This window comes from Moschus berezovskii, chromosome 22, assembly GCF_049115385.1.
Source record: "Moschus berezovskii isolate FMDL1 chromosome 22, NW_MosBer_1.0, whole genome shotgun sequence".
In the NCBI taxonomy this organism is placed as follows: domain Eukaryota; kingdom Metazoa; phylum Chordata; class Mammalia; order Artiodactyla; family Moschidae; genus Moschus; species Moschus berezovskii.
Genome location: NC_142481.1, coordinates 35,209,451 through 35,223,938, shown reverse-complemented (window position 1 = coordinate 35,223,938; position 14,488 = coordinate 35,209,451).

Sequence of the window (14,488 nt, the reverse complement as noted above, 5' to 3'; positions counted from 1 at the left end):
AGAAATGAATTGAGAAGTTGAAGGAGGTTTTCCTAGTTAAAGAGACTGGGGCTCCAATAATTTGATTAAGCAAACAGAGAGATTGTAATATGGGGAGCAATAGATATTGGGTTTAATTTTACATGTGGAGTAAATAAAGCAAACAGTAGGGGAATAAAAGAAGGTAATTTGTATAAAGTTCTGAAACTGAAGGAAGGAAAATTTGAAGAGACAAGATTAATTGCTATATACATAGAAAATAGAGTCATGGGCATGGACATAATCAATAAGTGAGAAATAGAGAAAATAACCAATAAAATAAATAAAGAATAACAACCATTCGTGAATAGACCATGCATATGTATTATGGCATAATCATGTATAAAGGGCCACAGAAGAACAGAGGAAAGAGTGTAAATGCTGGTTGATTAAGAAAAGTCTTCATAGAGGAGGTCAGCAAAAAGGAATTTTACTCACAGACTTTACAAAGACATAATTATGCATGAAAATATCATATAATAACCTAGGAGTAGTTTACTATAACTAACATACAAGTCTATAGTTTAAAGTCAGAATTAAGACAGTAAAGTTAGCCTGACTTATAAAACTCCTGCACAATCTCGCTGCTGCCCTAAAATACATCATTACTTTGCATGTGAGCAGTGGGCTACTAATGAGTTTTAAAATTAAAATCAGAATGAAAGGATAACATTTCTGTTTTGAAAAGATAATGTAGCAACTTTAAAGATAAATACACTGACAGGGGAATCAAAGATTCGAATTAGGAGAGATAATTAAGGCAAGAAAGGGTTAGGCTCTGAGCCCCAACAGCACCAGTCTAGGAGGGAAGGAGAAGAAAGTACAGCTGAGAGACATGGGATGAATGGAACTAGGAATGAAACCACGATGGATGTGGTAGGTAAGGGGAAGGAAGAACTGAGAATGATTACAGCTTAGCTCAATGGTCAGGGAGACATTTTATTTACCAATGTCAGGAAAACCGAAATAAATGTAATTTTGGATTGAGCAGATATTGAGAGTTCTGAATTAGCACTTTCCACCATGAAATGGTGTGAACTTAGGTAACTCATAGGAATTGTGCATTAAATTTAGGTATTCTGACTTAGAACATGTCTGGCGTAAGTCAACAATTGCTATAAGACATTGGTGCTATACTCTTCATATTAGTTAATTCTTATGAAATGATTTAAATTAACTAAACTTTATATATTGGGTTGGCCAAAAAGTTTCATTTGGGTTTTTCCATTACATCTTATGAACAATTTGAATGAACATTTCAGTCAACCCAATAGATTACTGTGACTCTTATGGAACTTTTTATGATGTAGGACAAGTGCAAAAACAATTTAAAATTATGAATTATCACTAAAATCTCTACTTCTGGCTATGATGGAGTGTCTAGTACCACACTGAATCTCTCATTCAGAATAACCATTAAACAATTGGAAGGCATCAGCAAGCAAATCAAGACACAGGAGAAAAGCAGAGTGTCTTGAGACAAACCCAATATTTGCTATTATTTTCATATATTCTTTCCCTCTCTCAGGAAATCTGCTTCTCAGGGTGAGAAGAGACATAGAAAGTTGTAGCCTGAACCTTGGAGCAGCATTCTAGGGCAGAGAAAACACACAGACACACACACACACCCCACCCCACCCCACACCAGAACAGGAATCAGGGTATTCCAAGGCTTGAGAGAGAGAAAAGAAAAAAAGAAAAAGATCCCGGGGAGGGAAAAAGAACTATAAAAGTCAAACCTGATTTTGTTTAGTTTGATCACAAGCCACTGGCCAACCAATAAACTTCAAGGAATAGAAAGTAAAACTTTTTATTAAACGTTGATACCTGGAAGTTAAAAAGCCCCACAGAATTTTAGCAACCTCACAATGCAGAGGAAGAAAAACAACTGAACTCCAGGGCCTGCTAGGGACCAGGTGCTCTGGTAAAACACATATGGGCTCTCAATTTAAGCAAAAACCAGGACAATATTGTAAAGTAACTAGCCTCCAATTAAAATAAATAAATTAAAAAAAATCCTAGAACAAGTCTATTCGAAGAGTAGGGCAGACAGGAAACGGAAGAGCCTAAAACTAAGCCTTGAATTAATTTATGTTAATTGGATAAGTATACATTAAGGCATTTGATCAAAAATTACCAGGCAGAGACTTGTGCTTTCTCTTAGGATATAGAAAGTTGCAGGAGACAGTACTCTTGCCTTAGTGTTAAGAAAATGCTGGATCATCTACAAAAATCATGTTTATAAATCCCAGTAGAGAGCCAAGAATTTGAATAGATCAAATGAACTAAAATACAGTGTTGAGTCCATTCTGGAGAATACAAACTCATGGCTGTTGTCACTGTGGAGAAGTGAGAAAAGAAAAAAAAAAAAAAATTACTATAGAGGTAGGGGAAAAAAAAAAGTTTAACTTTTTAATGAATTTTCAAAGTTTAAGGGTGAACTGACATGGAAATTTAGAATCCTTGGGATCCAGAAGCAGAACAGAAAATCTGTACTCGCCTAACACTTCTTTTTCACCAATCGCTTTGAAGAAAAAGTGAGAGTAGGAAAGGGACTCACTGTCTGGCCCAGAGTGTCTGGAGAGTTTCCTGCAGACTGCTCAGCCCTCATACCCTAACAGCTGTGCTTTACGTGTTCTTCAGGTTCTCATTCCTGGAACCTCCTTCTCTTTAACAGGTAATAGTGGTCCCCTCTCACTTCTCTGGCTGCTTCATTACAACAGACGCTTTGGTGATGGCAATGCCTGAGACATTCAGAACCTCCTGAAGAAAGGCGTGAGATTCCAGCCTCAAATCACTGGAAAACTTTAGTGAACTGACTCTAAATAGGGCAAAATGAAGACCAAAGAAATCTATTTAAAATGAAAACAAAACTTGGGAGAAAAGATGGAGGATAAGTGATAAAATGTAGTCGTGGACTCATACTTAAAGGAAACTAAAACCGATACGACAAATAGAAAATAGAGAGGGAGTTGATTTAGACCCAACTCTCTTAATAACTACTTTAAATGTGAATGGTTATAAAATACCATTTTAAAAGCAGAGATTATCAGATTTGATTTAAAAGAGGAAATGTAAGCCCTAAGTATATGCTGCCTGGACCAAAAAAAAAAAAAAACACTTTAAATATAAAGATGCAAGCAGATTAAAAGTAAAAGAATGGCAAAAGAGATACCACGCTAGCATTAATTAAAGGAAAGCTAAAGTGGTTATATTAACACTGGGAAAAATATATTCCAGAATAAGGAATGTTACCAGGAATAAATAAGAGTTATTTTATTACCTATTTGTATGTATTTGTCTTTCTACTCATTTGTCTACCTACCTAGCAATCAATCTATAAATGTTTATATTAATTTCCTCAGTTGACTCAGAGGAAACTAGGCAATCTGATAAAAAAAAAAGGCAAAAGTCTTCATCAGGCACCTTACCCAAAAGGATATCTAACATTACTATTCAGTAGGGAAATTAAAACCATACACAGATACATTAGACACCTACCGGGATGACTAAAATTGAAATAAAGATTATGCCCAACAGAAGTATAATCAAATATATGTAATGCAGATTTATATGAGATCATTCATAGTAACCTCAACTGGAAGCATCTCATAGCAAAGGAGTGATCAAACCACTGCCTCTATTCTATATGTCATGGCATTGATAAATATCACAAACATAACATTCAGGAAAAAATATTCAAAAGGATACATATGACTCCATTGGTAAATTTTCTTAAAAACAGGCAGAATTAATCTTTTGAGATATTATCGGTGCAGTTTCCTTTGGGGGCATCATCGTCGGCATGGAGCATGGAGAAAGCTTTTGGGTTGCTAGTAATGTTCAAATTTGGTCCACATCATGATTAAATAAGTATACATACTTTTCAAAAACTGACCCATTTATGAGTTGTGCAAACTTTTTTGAATATATGTTTTATTCCACCAAAATGTATACTGTTTAAAAAGTGATCTACACAACATTCAGAATCAGATTTTATCAGAAAAATGTCTTTGAACATTTTTTTATTTTCATATAAAAAACTGTAAAGAGTATATAAATTTAAGACAGAAAGAAATATTTGCCACTTTATTCCAGAAAAATAATATCTTTAAAGTGTGGTTTCTATGATTTTTGAAAAAACACCATAGGCATTTTCTTTATAAAAAGCATTAGCACTGAAAAATAGAAATTGGGTATGAAAAATGATGGAGAATTTAGTGTCATAGGAAGAAAGTTACATGTCATTGCAAATTATAAATACCATAATATATATTTAATCACAAAACTGCTTCCGTCTACCTTCCTTCCATTTAACATCTTAATTTCAAACTGAATAAAACACTCCAACTGAGAGAACTATTTTGCAAGTCTGGTCTTTTTTTTCTCTTCTTTTGATTTACTAATGCATAGTTTGGGTCGAAACCATTTCTATCTTTTAAATTTACACAAATTATTTTGGATACCACTAAAGTCAAAAATGCATGTGAATTAAACAGAGAGAGAGAAATAATGTTGCTGAATGTTTCATGATCAGCATTTCCAGTTCTGCTTGCATGTAAACACAAATGACACCCTGTCTCTGATTATGGACCACAAGTTTTACACAGTTGAGCAGACTTCGCTTCTTCATGTTAATTTCTGCCCTGTGTGAAATCCCATAAATGTCACATCTGCCACAGTCCCTTTCTCAGACTAACATATGCTTTCAGTGAAGCTAAATGTTCATCATTATCAAATGAGAAAATCTACATGGAAGTGCTTTGGAAACTAAATAAACTGCTAAAGAAATAGATAAAACCTTCTGTTGTCACTGAGGGGTCCTTGTTTCTGACTTAGCAAATTAAGGCCACAGGGAATTCCTGGAAAAAGGGGAATCCTGTTTATTGGGAGATAAAAGCTCGCTTCACCAGTAATTCTGAGACCAGGTGGGGGACTGAGCCCTTTCAGAGGCAGAAGGGTACCAAGGTAGGTCAACTGGTACCACTTTCTTTCTGTAGACTGAGAACGTTTGGAATACAGACAAGAAAACTCAAGGAAAAAGATAGCGTTCTCTTCCAATTACAAGCAGGACATTTTGATGATAGATACTTATAAACCTTGTTCAGTGGGGTCTTTGCTTTAAGATAAAGCTAAGATATGGGTGACAAAAACCACTGAACCCTGAACCGAGGGGACTAGCAGGCCTCATTTTTCACAGAAAGATGATTCTGTTTAATCTGCTTTTCCTGAATGTAAACCTTTCCCCTTCCTCCCACCAACACCCTCCCCATGCCAACACAGAGAAGTATTTACCACTCAGGAAGGAAGATGATCAGGCAATTAAGGTGTTTAGCTATCATTAGGTGCTCAAACTGTTTCTTCCTGTTATTGCATACTTCCTATCTCAGTAGATGAAATATCTGAAAACAACCATTGCAAGGAAGAACTTTAAGTAAAATCAGACATAAGCAACTAAAATCCTGAGAAGCACTGAAACTTCATGAATAATTCTTGAATAGCGTGGTGTGAATGCTGCCTTGCTCGACTCAGAGTCTTTCAAGATGTTAGTTTCATGTTTTATTTAAGCTCAACATAAATGTTAACGTGGTCCTCATCAGATTCCTTTTATCTAACTCTGAAGACTGATGTGTTGATGTTGTAATTCGGGAAGAGGGCCTTAGGGATAGACCTTAAATACCCATCCAGGTATTCTGCTAGGAGTTGTCACAAATGAATGTATTTTTCAGGAGCTGAGTTGTAAGTCTGTTTGTATCCCTGTACTACCTTGGCGGGGATATCTGCTAATCAGTGTTAATTAGTCTTCTATTTTCCAGTGTGTAATCTACGTAAGTTTTATAGAGATGTAACTGGTGAAATATCATCGTGTGAATTTTTTTTTGGAAAGATTCTGCTAAGTAAGTGACTAATAAATTGTATGTAATGCAAACATAAATCAAAGGGAATGTCATTAAAAGTTTACCATAGCAGAGTCTCCACTGTTAAAGCAAACTAATCTATTGGCCTATCTTCATTATGATTGGCTACTATTATGATTATTTCTTGACCCTACCAGTCAGTAGTCCTCATGAGATATTTAAGTCCCTGAGTTATTTACAAATTAAGCTTTGGACCCCAGGTTATTTGTAAATCAATTAGTTGTTTGTTTCTTAGCTTAATATCTGCTTTGAGCAACAGTGTTCTATTTGGTAATTAGGGCCCCTGGCTATTCTGAATGGTGTGTTGCCATTAGATCTGAACAATGGAGAGGAAAACAAAGAAGATATTTTCATGATGTCTGTGTTTGGATCATTCTTACTACAACATTATTTCATTAGTGTCATGAGTTACTTAATGGAAACCTGATAAGGATCATGCAACTTTTTATCTGACACTTGAGAAAACATGAAACTAACATTTGGTTATGTTTATCAATGCAGCATTCACACTAATTGTTTTAAGGACAGTTTTTTCAAGATTTCTAATTTTAGAGTCTACTGACTGCTCTGTATATATCAAGAAAGTGATTCAAAGAGACTCTGAACAGCTTTTCCCAGAATGCAGTTCAGTAGGTTACACATATAGGATGACTACAAAGTAGACATCCCCTGAACTTAAATTATTTATTTTGGATGGGTAAAGTGATGTTCGCATAGGCCAGATGACAACTTTATTAACAATATATTATACATTAGCGCACCTAGTCAGAATATGTTCCTTAGTAATCTTGTGCAGAAGAAAACCTTTGGTCTAATAGTGGTTGTCTTCCAGAGGTTATTTAGTTAGAACTAACACATGCATTTTGTCTATGTCCAAATATTTACCTCCCTGTACATGACTTACAATGTGGTTTTCATTTAATTGAACTTTACAAGACTGCAAAGGATTTGGAATTCAATAGGTAAAAACAGACCATGTGCCTATGTGTTTGGAGCTAAGAAGGCAGTGAATTTTTTGGTTTATGTTCACTTATTATTATATGAGCATTAACCAATTTCTTTTTAAACCTCTTCATTATCTGAAGATGGAAACCACACTCTTATAAAAGGTAGATGAATTCATCAATCTAATGTGCTGCAACCAAGGGCAAGGCAAAGTCTCTTTATCATCATTAACAATAATACATAATAATAATTGCTAATATATATTGAGGATGACTTTGCACTTGGAGAATGAAATGGCAACCCACTCCAGTATTCTTGCTTGGAGAATTCCATGAACAGAGGAGCCTAGACAGTGGGATAAACACTTGAAGTGCACACAACACATTAAATCATCACAACTGTATGAGTTTGGCACTCTTACAAATCAAACTTTTCAAATGAGACAGAGCAAGAATAGAGAAATCAAGTAATTTGTCCAAGGTGACATAAACAAAAAATTAAAATCAGGGACTTTTAAACTTTAGGTATAATTGACGTACAATATAAGTTTCAGGTGTACAACAGAGTAATTCACAATTTTTAAAGGTTCTGTTCCATTTATGGTTATTATATTAACTGTATTCCTTGTGTTGCACAGTGTATCTTTGAACCTTGTGAATTTGATATGTAGTAGTTTATACCTGTTAATTTCCTAACTGACCCCTCTTTTTCCCTCTCCCCACCAGTAACTTCTAGTTTGTTCCCTATGAATCTGTTTCTTTTTTGTTAAAGTCACTAATCTGTTTTTCTTTTTTTCAGATTCCACATGTAAGTGATATTTGTCTTTCTCATCTGACATTTTACTTTGCCTAATATCCTCCAAGTCCATCCATGTTGTTGCAGGTGTCACAATTTCATTCTTTTCAATGGATGAGTAATATTCCTGTGGGGCTGTGTGTACACACATCACATCTTATTTATCCATTCATCTGTTGATGGACATTTAGGTGTTTCCGTTTCTTGGCTATTGTAAATAAGGTTGCCATGAACATTGGGATGCATAGATCTTTTCAAATTAGCATTCTCTGTTTTTTCTCTTCTTTTGGATAAATACCCAGTAGCAGAATTCCTAGTTCATGTGGCAGTTGTATTTTTAGTTTTTTTGAGAAACTTCAACACTGGTTTCTATAGTGGCTGCACAAATTTACATTCCTACCAACACTACTGCATAAGATTCCTTTTTCTCCACATCCTCACCAACATTTATTTGTGGTCTTTTTAATGATAGCCATTTTGACAGGTGTTAGGTGATATCTCTTATGATTTTTTAAAAATTTATTTGTACTGGCATGTGGGATCTTCACTGTTACATGCGGGACTCATCACTGTGGCATGCTGGATCTAGTTCCTCGACCAGGGATCAAACCTGGGCCCCCTGAATCAGGAGTAGAGTCTTAACCACTGGACCACCAAGGAAGTCCCTCTCACCATGACTTTAATTTGCATTTCTCTGATGATTCACGATGTTGAGCATCTTTTCACATGAAATTAGGGATGTTTAACTCCAGTGGACATGAGTTTGAGTGAACTCAGGAAGTTGGTGATGGATAGGGAGGCCTGGCATGCTGTGATTCATGGGGTCACGGAGAGTCGGACACGACTGAGCGACTGAACTGAACTGAACTCCAGTGGGGTGGTTAAGCATCTAAACTGACACTGTACAGTGTCACTTTGTGACATAACCCACAAAGGATATTAGATTTCAGTCTGAATATGGTTGTGATATCTGAAACCATTCATCATCAGTAGTGGGGGGTCAATAAAAAACTTCAAGAGATCATATTTGAAGTTTTCTTTGAATATATGCTTGATTTGTGGGTCATCTAGGTCACAGACTAGAACAAAAAGGGAAAGGCTAATGTTGGGAGATAAGCAATCTCTTTCCTCATTCCTACTCTTACTAGTGATGTGACCTTAGGCAATTCCCATGACCTCTTTAAACTGCAGCATGCTCATCTTTTAAAATGAAGAGACCAGACTAAATGGTCTAAATTCATTTCCAGCTCTGACCTTCTGTTTCTAGAAAATGATATCCTTTACATTCACCAAAGGACAAAGATATAAAAATAATAATAAATGTGTGTAAATACCCTTACAGATTTTGCTAACCTTGCACTCCATTGAATAGCTACTCTATTGCATTGTCTGAAATATAATCATGCATTTTCCCCTGGAGCCCGGGTTGACACATGCTAATTAGAAGGAAAAATGTCTTTCTAAGTGAAGGGGTCCTCTTCATCTTCCACTTCACCATATGACTCCTGGGCTCAAAGAAACATTTTATGGGCATTTTTTAATATGCTACTGTTGTAACCTATTGACCTTGTCTTGGGCACTTTATTTTCTGTCTTCAGCTTCAATATTCATTAGTAACACTGTGACAAAAAGGAATATGAATGGCATTAGGAAACTGAGCCTTACTCAAGCTAAGAAACTGATGCTAGTGCTTATGTATTGCAAAATAGCATAGATGTTTGATGTTTCCAAACAAAAAACTGGTTTCAAATAATTGTGAAAGCATGTGGAGACTTTCCATGTGAACAGCACATTTAAAGACAAATACATCTTTAAAAATAACAATAAAGGCAAAAGGTACTTCCCCACCCCAAGTTAAAACTTCATTAGGTGTCCAATATATTATTTGGGGCTGGTATGGAGTTTGACATACTAAATGTTCTGACCGTTGTAGTGTATGCACAGATAATATATGGCTCATACAACTTTCATAAGCCCTCTCTGCTGATTCTCTTCTAATATCTCTCTAAAGACATTTGTGGTATCATTCTTCATTTATTTTGCATGCTGCCTTCACCCATTGTGGATAAACATGAATAAAAAATACTGGAGGTATGAACAGTTATCTTTGCTGATGCTTGGTGAGGTTTTAATAAAATATACATGACATCAGCATCTAGACATGTACCTATGAATTAAATAGCAGTGAAGAAATCCAGAGATAATTATGATCTTTTATGAAGATGGAGAAATTAGCACCTCTGTAATATGCAATGTAAAGTAGTGTGGACAGAGTCTTCTACTTGCCCTTGAAAAAATTGATAGGAATGCAAATAACTAACATGTCGCATTCTAATTTTGAAGAACCTATTCAGGAATGTTAAGAGATGCAAAAAAGTGGAAAGAAAAGGACTTGTACAATTTACCAGGGAAAATTCTCAAGTTAGTTAGTATAATAATTGGTGCCAAGCCATCTCCAACCTGAAAATGAAGGATCTCAAAAGAGAATGCCAGGACCTCCTGGCTTAAAAAAGGATTCCTTCGTCTCCCTCACTCCACCAGTGTTACTCAGCTCTGTATATTCTGTATAAAAAACAAAACTCTTCATATACCATGAACTAAGATATTTATGTATGTTCCTGAGATTCCCTGAATTTATAAAACAAAATAATTTTTGGCTTAAGAAGAACATAGTCCATTTCCAGCATCAGTCAATTTCAGTTTGGACTAATGTGAAGACATCTGAATCATTAAAGCTAGGCCATGATTACAGCACTTAGCAGACCAAAAATAACCAAAACTTTGTATTGGGAAGAGATCATTGCATAATAAAATGCAACTCTGGTTACTTTTGTGTGATCACAGATTTTCTTCATAGTTCTGTATTTGATATACATTAATTTTCTATTATACATCTATAAATAGAAACTTACATAAAATAATTACATTAAAGTACATTAAATTTACATAAAATTACATAAAATAAGTTAATTGAAAACAAACTAACAAAATTAATGGTAGCTCTATGCCAATAAGTGTATCTTCTTTGATTGCTCAACTTAAAAGCTATCAGTAAGTATACACCATGCTATTTATTTATATAATATAGGGCAGAGACATTACTATGTCAACAAAGGTCCTTCTAGTCAGGGCTGTGGTTTTTCCAGTGGTCATGTATGGATGTGAGAATTGGACTATAAAGAAAGCTGAGCGCAGAAGAATTGATACTTTTGAACTGTGGTGTTGGAGAAGACTCTTGAGAGTTCCTTGGACTGCAAGGAGATCCAACCAGTCCATCCAAAAGGAGATCAGTCCTCGGTATTTATTGGAAGGACTGATGTTGAAGCTGAAACTCCAATACTTTGGCCACCTGATGTGAAGAGCTGACTCATTTGAAAAGACCCTGATGCTGGGAAAGATTGAGGGCAGGAGGAGAAGGGGGTGAGAGGATGAGATGGTTGGATGGCATCACCGACTCAATTGACATGGGTTTGGGTGGACTCCAGGAGTTGGTGATGGACAGGGAGGCCTGGCGTGCTGTGGTTCATGGGGTTGCAAAGAGTTGGACACGACTGAGCGTCTGAACTGAATACAGGGCTTCCCTATAGCTCAGTTGTTAAAGAATCCACCTTCAATGCAGGAGACTCTGGTTCAATTCCTGGGTGAGGAAGATCCGCTGGAGAAGGGATAGGCTACCCACTCCAGTATTCTTGGGCTTCCTTGGTGGTTCTGCTGGTAAAAAATTGTCCAGCAATGCATGAGACCTGGGTTCAATCCCTGTGTTAGGAAGATTTCCTGGAGAAGGGAAAAGCTACCCACTCCAGTATTCTGGCCTGGAGAATTCCATGAACTGTATAGATAATGAGGTTGCAAAGAGATAGACACGACTGAGTGACTTTCACTTTCATATATAACCTGAATATATTTACTTCATATTACATCCCAGAAACTGTGGGAAATGTCATGTTATGAGTCAATTCAATTCTGTATGGTATTTCTGGAAGAAAGACATTATTTCTGTATTCTAGGTGAAGAAATAGAGGTTCAAAGACTTTTTATGCAACTTGTAAGCAGCAGTATCACTAGATCTATTAAAATTTGTATCAGATCATTAACATTCTGTTTTCTCTTGGAAGATACTTAAAACCATGCTCTACAGATGGATTCTTCAACCAATAGCTCTAAACCATAGCATGGCCAGAAACATGAGGGTTTGTTTTTATTTCTGGAGAAGATTTCTAAAGCTTAATTGGAATGTAATTTTTTTTTCCTATTTAATAAGCACTTTTACACTGAGATATGTTCATTTTGGCCGGTCATATGATTGTGGTAGATGGCACATAACTAAACAATTCCAGACATCTGGTTTTGCCTTACTACCTAATGACAGAGGAGACTTTTTTTTTTTAAATCAATGCATCTTTTTATTAGTTCAATTCTGCCTCTTAAAACTTTGATATTTCACTCCTAGCTCTACTATCTGGAGTCACATGAACATATTGTGTGGGAAAAATACTTTGCTTCAAGTATTTAAATGTTCTAACCGTGACCTTTACCATCTCAGATGCTCTCAGGATGTTTAGCCTGGAGATGAAGAAAAAGGAGTTATTCGATTGATTCCTCATAAGTTATAGTTTCTACAACCTCACACTCTGTTTAGTTGTAAGAATCAAGCATTAATTAGGCTCTGAAGTTGAACTTATTGGCATGAACTAGTCCATGCTATTATGACTTCGGATAAACAACTCATTCATTGTGCTCCCTTTGCTCATTGTAGAAAAGAGATTAAATTAGGCAACCTGCTTTACAGAGTTTGTTAACATGGTGAAATTAAATAATTTACCTAGTACATAGTAAGTGCTCAGTATGTTGTTAGTATGTTTTTTATTTTTAATAGCCCCTACACATTTTCTTGATTGTCAGATACCTACATACAGCATAAATCTTTGAAAGTGTGGCACTTCTTCTCATCTTAGAATGTTCTCTTTTCTCTTTAGTACCATCTTGATCAGGGAGTACCGTGTATTCTGGGAAGAAAGGGTAAGAATTGAATTGGGTATCAACCCTCTGGATGCTCTGTGCACAGTCCCCTATATATCACTGTAAAGAGTAAGAGCATTTTACACACTATAGGAAATGTCTTGGCTCTACTACTCCTATTTGATTCTGAGCCTTTTCAAGATTGGGACCGAAACATAAAAACCTACCCCCAAATTGGATAAACATAACATCACTACAGTTTATTAAGTCTGATATAATTAGAAGAAGAAAGTCAAAGATGGTCACCTTCTTTTATTTTCACACTATTCTTCTTTTAATTCAGCCTAACCTTTTTATGGTGAAGAGGAACTTAAAAGCCTCTTGATGAAAGTGAAAGGGGAGAGTGAAAAAGTTGGCTTAAAGCTCAACATTCAGAAAATGAAGATCATGGCATCTGGTCCCATCACTTCATGGGAAATAGATGGAAAAACAGTGGAAACAGTGTCAGACTTTATTTTTTGGGCTCCAAAATCACTGCAGATGGTGATTGCAGCCATGAAATTAAAAGACGCTTATTCCTTGGAAGGAAAGTTATGACCAACCTAGATAGCATATTAAAAAGCAGAGACATCATTTTGTCAACAAAGGTCCGTCTAGTCAAGGCTATGGTTTTTCCCGTGGTCATGTATGGATGTGAGAGTTGGACTGTGAAGAAAGCTGAGTGCCAAAGAATTGATACTTTTGAACTGTGGTATTGGAGAAGACTTGACAGTCCCTTATACTGCAAGGAGATCCAACCAGTCCATTCTAAAGGAGATCAGTCCTGGGTGTTCATTGGAAGGACTGATGCTAAAGCTGAAACTTCAATACTTTGGCCACCTCATGCGAAGAGTTGACTCACTGGAAAAGGCTCTGATGCTGGGAAGGATTGAGGGCAGGAGGAGAAGGGGACGACAGAGAATGAGATGGCTGGATGGTATCACCAACTCAATGGATGTGAGTTTGAGTGAACTCTGGGAGTTGGTAATGGACAGGGAGACCTGGCGTGCTGTGATTCATGGGGTGGCAAAGAGTCAGACAGGACTGAGTGACTGAACTGAACTGAACCTTTTTATTTTTAGTCAGATGATACTAGTGGCAACTGCAACATCTATTTCCTATGGCTTTCCATAGTCAGAACACAATCAAAGCTATAAAACAAAGATTTGCAAACTATCAGAATCAGTCTTGTCTTCTGGAATCTTAGTTGTGGAACAAAATAATCCAAGATTTCTATTACTTATATCGGAGATGATTCCCCTCAAAAAATTGTTAAAGTGTAACAGTAGTAAAGTGTAACTTCTATCCTGGGTGGTGTTCAGTTGTTCAGGAGAGACACTGGAGGTTAATCTATAGAAATGAATCAAAGGAACAAATCGGAGATTGAAGAGGACTGGGAGACTACAAGCCCCTCTCCATCTTTGAGATTTTAGCCTATGCTATGAAATCTTGAATAGTATGTTGCTGTTCAGTCACTTGGTTGTGTCCAACTCTTTGTGACCCCATGGACTGCAGCACACCAGGCTTCGCTGTTCTTCACCATATCCCAGAGCTTGCTCAAACTCATGTCCATTGACTCAGTGATGCCATCCAACCATCTCGTCCTCTGTCATCCCCTTCTCCTCCTGCCTTCAATTTTTCCCAGCATCAAGGTCTTTTCTAATGAGTTGGCTCTTCACATCAGATGGCCAAAGTATTGGAGTTTCAGCATCTGTCCTTCCAATGAATATTCAGGATTGATTCCTTTAGGATTGATTGGTTTGATGTCTTTACAGTCCAAGGGACTCTCAAGAGTCTTCTCCAACACCACAGTT